The sequence below is a fragment of the Microchirus variegatus genome, assembly GCF_963457635.1.
Source record: "Microchirus variegatus genome assembly, chromosome: 6".
Lineage (NCBI taxonomy): Eukaryota > Metazoa > Chordata > Actinopteri > Pleuronectiformes > Soleidae > Microchirus > Microchirus variegatus.
The window spans coordinates 6,830,087-6,836,464 of NC_139807.1; positions in this window are offsets into that span (position 1 = coordinate 6,830,087).

The window sequence follows — 6,378 nt, forward strand, 5'->3', positions numbered from 1 at the left end:
TTTCAGTGCCAAAAAAAGTATATTCCAGTTTTTGAAAAAATATCATGGATTTGTAGTTTGCTGCACAAAATCCTCAGTATAGTTTCTGTTTTAAATAATGTTATTTTATTAAAATTCACAGTCAAATTCTGGGTTTTAACATCCAATATTACAACTTATTCGTACATGTAATTAACACATTTATTAGAGCACCACCCAAAGCATTTGACAAAAAAGTCATACTTCAGTATGTCGTCCAAAATGTGACAAAAAGTCCTACTTTAGCATGTCGTCGACCTCAATGTCATACTACACTATTTCGTCCAAAATCTGAAATGTTTTCTGAAAAAAAAAATGTTGGTCCAAAATTTTACCAAAATGTCATACTATACTATGTCAACCAAAATGTGATAATTTTTTGAAAATTTTTTTTTAGCCCAAAATGTGACCAAAAGGTCATACTATACTATGTCGTCGACCTCAATGTCATACTACACTATTTCCTCCAAAATCTGACCATTTTTTGAAAAAAACATTTTGGTCCAAAATTTGACAAAAAGGTCATACTATACTATGTCGTGGACCTCAATATCATACTAAACTATTTCGTGCAAAATCTGACCATTTCTTTGGAAAAAAAATGTTGGTCCAAAACTTGACAAAAATGTCATACTATACTATGTTGTCGACCTCAATCTCATACTGCGTTATTTCGTCAAAAATCTGACAATGTTGTGAAAAAAAAAGTTTTGGTCCAAAATGTGACCAAAAGATCATCCTATACTATGTCGTCGACCTCAATGTCATACTACACTATTTCCTCCAAAATTTGACCATTTTTTGAAAAAAACATTTCGGTCCAAAATTTGACAAAAAGGTCATACTATACTATGTCGTCCAAAATTTGATAATTTTTTGAAACATTTTTTTTAGCCTAAAATGTGACCAAAAGGTTATACTATACTATGTCGTGGACCTCAATGTCATACTTAATTTGATAATTGTGCGTTGGTGTGTCACCAACGCACAATTACCCAATCTTACTGTCATTCAAATTTGGACAAAAAAGTCATGCTAACAATGTCATCCAGAATATGGCAATTTTTTTGCTCCAAAATTTGCCAAAAACGTCATACTATACTATGTTTTTGAAAAAAATGTTTTAGCCCAAAATGTGACCAAAAGATCATACTATACTATGTCGTCGACCTCAATTTCATACTACACTATTTCGTGCAAAATCTGACCATTTCTTTGGAAAAAAAAATTTGGTCCAAAACTTGACAAAAATGTCATACTATACTATGTCGTCCAAAATTTGATAATTTTTTGAAATTTGTTTTTTTAGCCCAAAATGTGACCAACACGTCATACTATACTATGTTGTAGACCTCAATGTCATACTACACTATTTCCTCCAAAATCTGACCATTTTTTGAAAAAAACATTTTGGTCCAAAATTTGACAAAAAGGTCATACTATACTATGTCGTCAAAAATTTGATAATTTTTTGAAACATTTTTTTAAGCCCAAAATTTCATACTACACTATTTCGTGCAAAATCTGACCATTTCTTTGGAAAAAAAAATTTGGTCCAAAACTTGACAAAAATGTCATACTATACTATGTCGTCCAAAATTTTATAATTTTTTGAAATGTGTCTTTTTAGCCCAAAATGTGACCAACACGTCATACTATACTATGTTGTAGACCTCAATGTCATACTACACTATTTCGTGCAAAATCTGACCATTTTTTGAAAAAAACATTTTGGTCCAAAATTTGACAAAAAGGTCATACTATACTATGTCGTCAAAAATTTGATAATTCTTTGAAAGATTTTTTTTAGCCCAAAATGTGACCAAAAGGTCATACTATACTATGTCGTCGGCCTCAATGTCATCCTACACTATTTCGTGCAAAATCTGACCATTTCTTTGGAAAAAAAAATTTTGGTCCAAAACTTGACAAAAATGTCATACTATACTATGTCGTCCAAAATTTGATAATTTTTTGAAATTTGTTTTTTTAGCCCAAAATGTGACCAACACGTCATACTATACTATGTTGTCGACCTCAATGTCATACTACACTATTTCCTCCAAAATCTGACCATTTATTGAAAAAAACATTTTGGTCCAAAATTTGACAAAAAGGTCATACTATACTATGTCGTCCAAAATTTTATAATTTTTTGAAACATTATTTTTTAGCCCAAAATGTGACCAAAACATCATACTATACTATGTCGTCGACCTCAATTTCATACTACACTATTTCGTCCAAAATCGGACTATTTTTTTAAAACTATTTTTTGGTCATTTGACTTCACTGCTCAATTTTGACCACAGGAGTGGTCATTGAAATCAGTGGTTTCTGTAGTGTAGTGGTTATCACGTTCGCCTCACACGCGAAAGGTCCCCGGTTCGAAACCGGGCGGAAACATAGTTTGCTTCTCTTCTCAATATAGGCAACAGCAATCGACACATTCGGTCAAAGTGTGTAATCACCAACGCACAATTACCCCATCGTCAATCAAATATGGACAAAATGGAAAAAAATGTTTTAGCCCAAAATGTGACCAAAAGATCATCCTATACTATGTCGTCGGCCTCAATTTCATACTACACTATTTCGTGCAAAATCTGACCATTTCTTTGGAAAAAAATTTTTTGGTCCAAAACTTGACAAAAAGGTCATACTATACTATGTCGTCAAAAATTTGATAATTTTTTGAAACATTTTTTTTAGCCCAAAATGTGACCAAAACATCATACTATACTATGTCGTCGACCTCAATTTCATACTACACTATTTCGTCCAAAATGGGACTATTTTTTTAAAACTATTTTTTGGTCATTTGACTTCACTGCTCAATTTTGACCACAGGAGTGGTCATTGAAATCAGTGGTTTCTGTAGTGTAGTGGTTATCACGTTGGCCTCACACGCGAAAGGTCCCCGGTTCGAAACCGGGAGGAAACATAGTTTGCTTCTCTTCTCAATATAGGCAACAGCAATCGACACATTCGGTCAAAGTGTGTAATCACCAACGCACAATTACCCCATCGTCAATCAAATATGGACAAAAAAGTCATGCGAACAATGTCATCCAGAATTTGGCCATTTTTTTGCTCCAAAATTTGCCAAAAACGTCATACTATACTATGTTTTTGAAAAAAATGTTTTAGCCCAAAATGTGACCAAAAGATCATCCTATACTATGTCGTCGGCCTCAATTTCATACTACACTATTTCGTGCAAAATCTGACCATTTCTTTGGAAAAAAAAAATTTGGTCCAAAACTTGACAAAAATGTCATACTATACTATGTCGTCCAAAATTTGATAATTTTTTGAAATTTGTTTTTTTAGCCCAAAATGTGACCAACACGTCATACTATACTATGTTGTCGACCTCAATGTCATACTACACTATTTCCTCCAAAATCTGACCATTTATTGAAAAAAACATTTTGGTCCAAAATTTGACAAAAAGGTCATACTATACTATGTCGTCCAAAATTTTATAATTTTTTGAAACATTATTTTTTAGCCCAAAATTTCATACTACACTATTTCGTGCAAAATCTGACCATTTCTTTGGAAAAAATTTTTTTGTCCAAAACTTGACAAAAAGGTCATACTATACTATGTTGTCAAAAATTTGATAATTTTTTGAAACATTTTTTTTAGCCCAAAATGTGACCAAAAGGTCATACTATACTATGTCGTGGACCTCAATGTCATACTACACTATTTCGTCCAAAATGGGACTATTTTTTTAAAACTATTTTTTGGTCATTTGACTTCACTGCTCAATTTTGACCACAGGAGTGGTCATTGAAATCAGTGGTTTTTGTAGTGTAGTGGTTATCACGTTCGCCTCACACGCGAAAGGTCCCCGGTTCGAAACCGGGCGGAAACATAGTTTGCTTCTCTTCTCAATATAGGCAACAGCAATCGACACATTCGGTCAAAGTGTGTAATCACCAACGCACAATTACCCCATCGTCAATCAAATATGGACAAAAAAGTCATGCTTACAATGTCATCCAGAATTTGGCAATTTTTTTGCTCCAAAATTTGCCAAAAACGTCATACTATACTATGTTTTTGAAAAAAATGTTTTAGCCCAAAATGTGACCAAAAGATCATCCTATACTATGTCGTCGGCCTCAATTTCATACTACACTATTTCGTGCAAAATCTGACCATTTCTTTGGAAAAAAAAATTTTGGTCCAAAACTTGACAAAAATGTCATACTATACTATGTCGTCCAAAATTTGATAATTTTTTGAAATTTGTTTTTTTAGCCCAAAATGTGACCAACACGTCATACTATACTATGTTGTCGACCTCAATGTCATACTACACTATTTCCTCCAAAATCTGACCATTTATTGAAAAAAACATTTTGGTCCAAAATTTGACAAAAAGGTCATACTATACTATGTCGTCCAAAATTTTATAATTTTTTGAAACATTATTTTTTAGCCCAAAATTTCATACTACACTATTTCGTGCAAAATCTGACCATTTCTTTGGAAAAAAAAATTTGGTCCAAAACTTGACAAAAAGGTCATACTATACTATGTCGTCAAAAATTTGATAATTTTTTGAAACACTTTTTTTAGCCCAAAATGTGACCAAAAGGTCATACTATACTATGTCGTGGACCTCAATGTCATACTACACTATTTCTTCCAAAATCTGACCATTTTTTTTAAAACTATTTTTTTGGTCATTTGACTTCATTGCCCAATTTTGACCACAGGAGTGGTCATTGAAATCAGTGGTTTCCGTAGTAGTGGTTATCACGTTCGCCTCACACGCGAAAGGTCCCCGGTTCGAAACCGGGTGGAAACATAGTTTACTTCTCTTCTCAATATCGGCAACAGCAATCGACACATTCGGTCAAAGTGTGTAATCACCAACGCACAATTACCCCATCGTCAATCAAATATGGACAAAAAAGTCATGCTAACAATGTCATCCAGAATTTGGCCATTTTTTTGCTCCAAAATTTGCCAAAAACGTCATACTATACTATGTTTTTGAAAAAATGTTTTAGCCCAAAATGTGACCAAAAGATCATCCTATACTATGTCGTCGGCCTCAATTTCATACTACACTATTTCGTGCAAAATCGGACCATTTCTTTGGAAAAAAAATGTTTTGTCCAAAACTTGACAAAAATGTCATACTATACTATGTCGTCCAAAATTTTATAATTTTTTGAAATTTGTTTTTTTAGCCCAAAATGTGACCAACACGTCATACTATACTATGTTGTTGACCTCAATGTCATACTACACTATTTCCTCCAAAATCTGACCATTTATTGAAAAAAACATTTTGGTCCAAAATTTGACAAAAAGGTCATACTATACTATGTCGTCCAAAATTTTATAATTTTTTGAAACATTATTTTTTAGCCCAAAATGTGACCAAAACATCATACTATACTATGTCGTCGACCTCAATTTCATACTACACTATTTCGTCCAAAATCGGACTATTTTTTAAAACTATTTTTTGGTCATTTGACTTCACTGCCCAATTTTGACCACAGGAGTGGTCATTCAAATCAGTGGTTTCCGTAGTGTAGTGGTTATCACGTTCGCCTCACACGCGAAAGGTCCCCGGTTCGAAACCGGGCGGAAACATAGTTTGCTTCTCTTCTCAATATCGGCAACAGCAATCGACACATTCGGTCAAAGTGTGTAATCACCAACGCACAATTACCCCATCGTCATTCAAATATGGACAAAAAAGTCATTTTAACAATGTCATCCAGAATTTGGCAATTTTTTTGCTCCAAAATTTGCCAAAAACGTCATACTATACTATGTTTTTGAAAAAAATGTTTTAGCCCAAAATGTGACCAAAAGATCATCCTATACTATGTCGTCGGCCTCAATTTCATACCACACTATTTCGTGCAAAATCTGACCATTTCTTTGGAAAAAAAAATTTGGTCCAAAACTTGACAAAAATGTCATACTATACTATGTCGTCCAAAATTTTATAATTTTTTGAAATTTGTTTTTTTAGCCCAAAATGTGACCAACACGTCATACTATACTATGTTGTCGACCTCAATGTCATACTACACTATTTCCTCCAAAATCTGACCATTTCTTTGGAAAAAAAAATTTGGTCCAAAACTTGACAAAAAGGTCATACTATACTATGTCGTCAAAAATTTGATAATTTTTTGAAACATTTTTTTTAGCCCAAAATGTGACCAAAAGGTCATACTATACTATGTCGTGGACCTCAATGTCATACTACACTATTTCTTCCAAAATCTGACCATTTTTTTCAAAACTATTTTTTTGGTCATTTGACTTCATTGCCCAATTTTAACCACAGGAGTGGTCATTGAAATCAGTGGT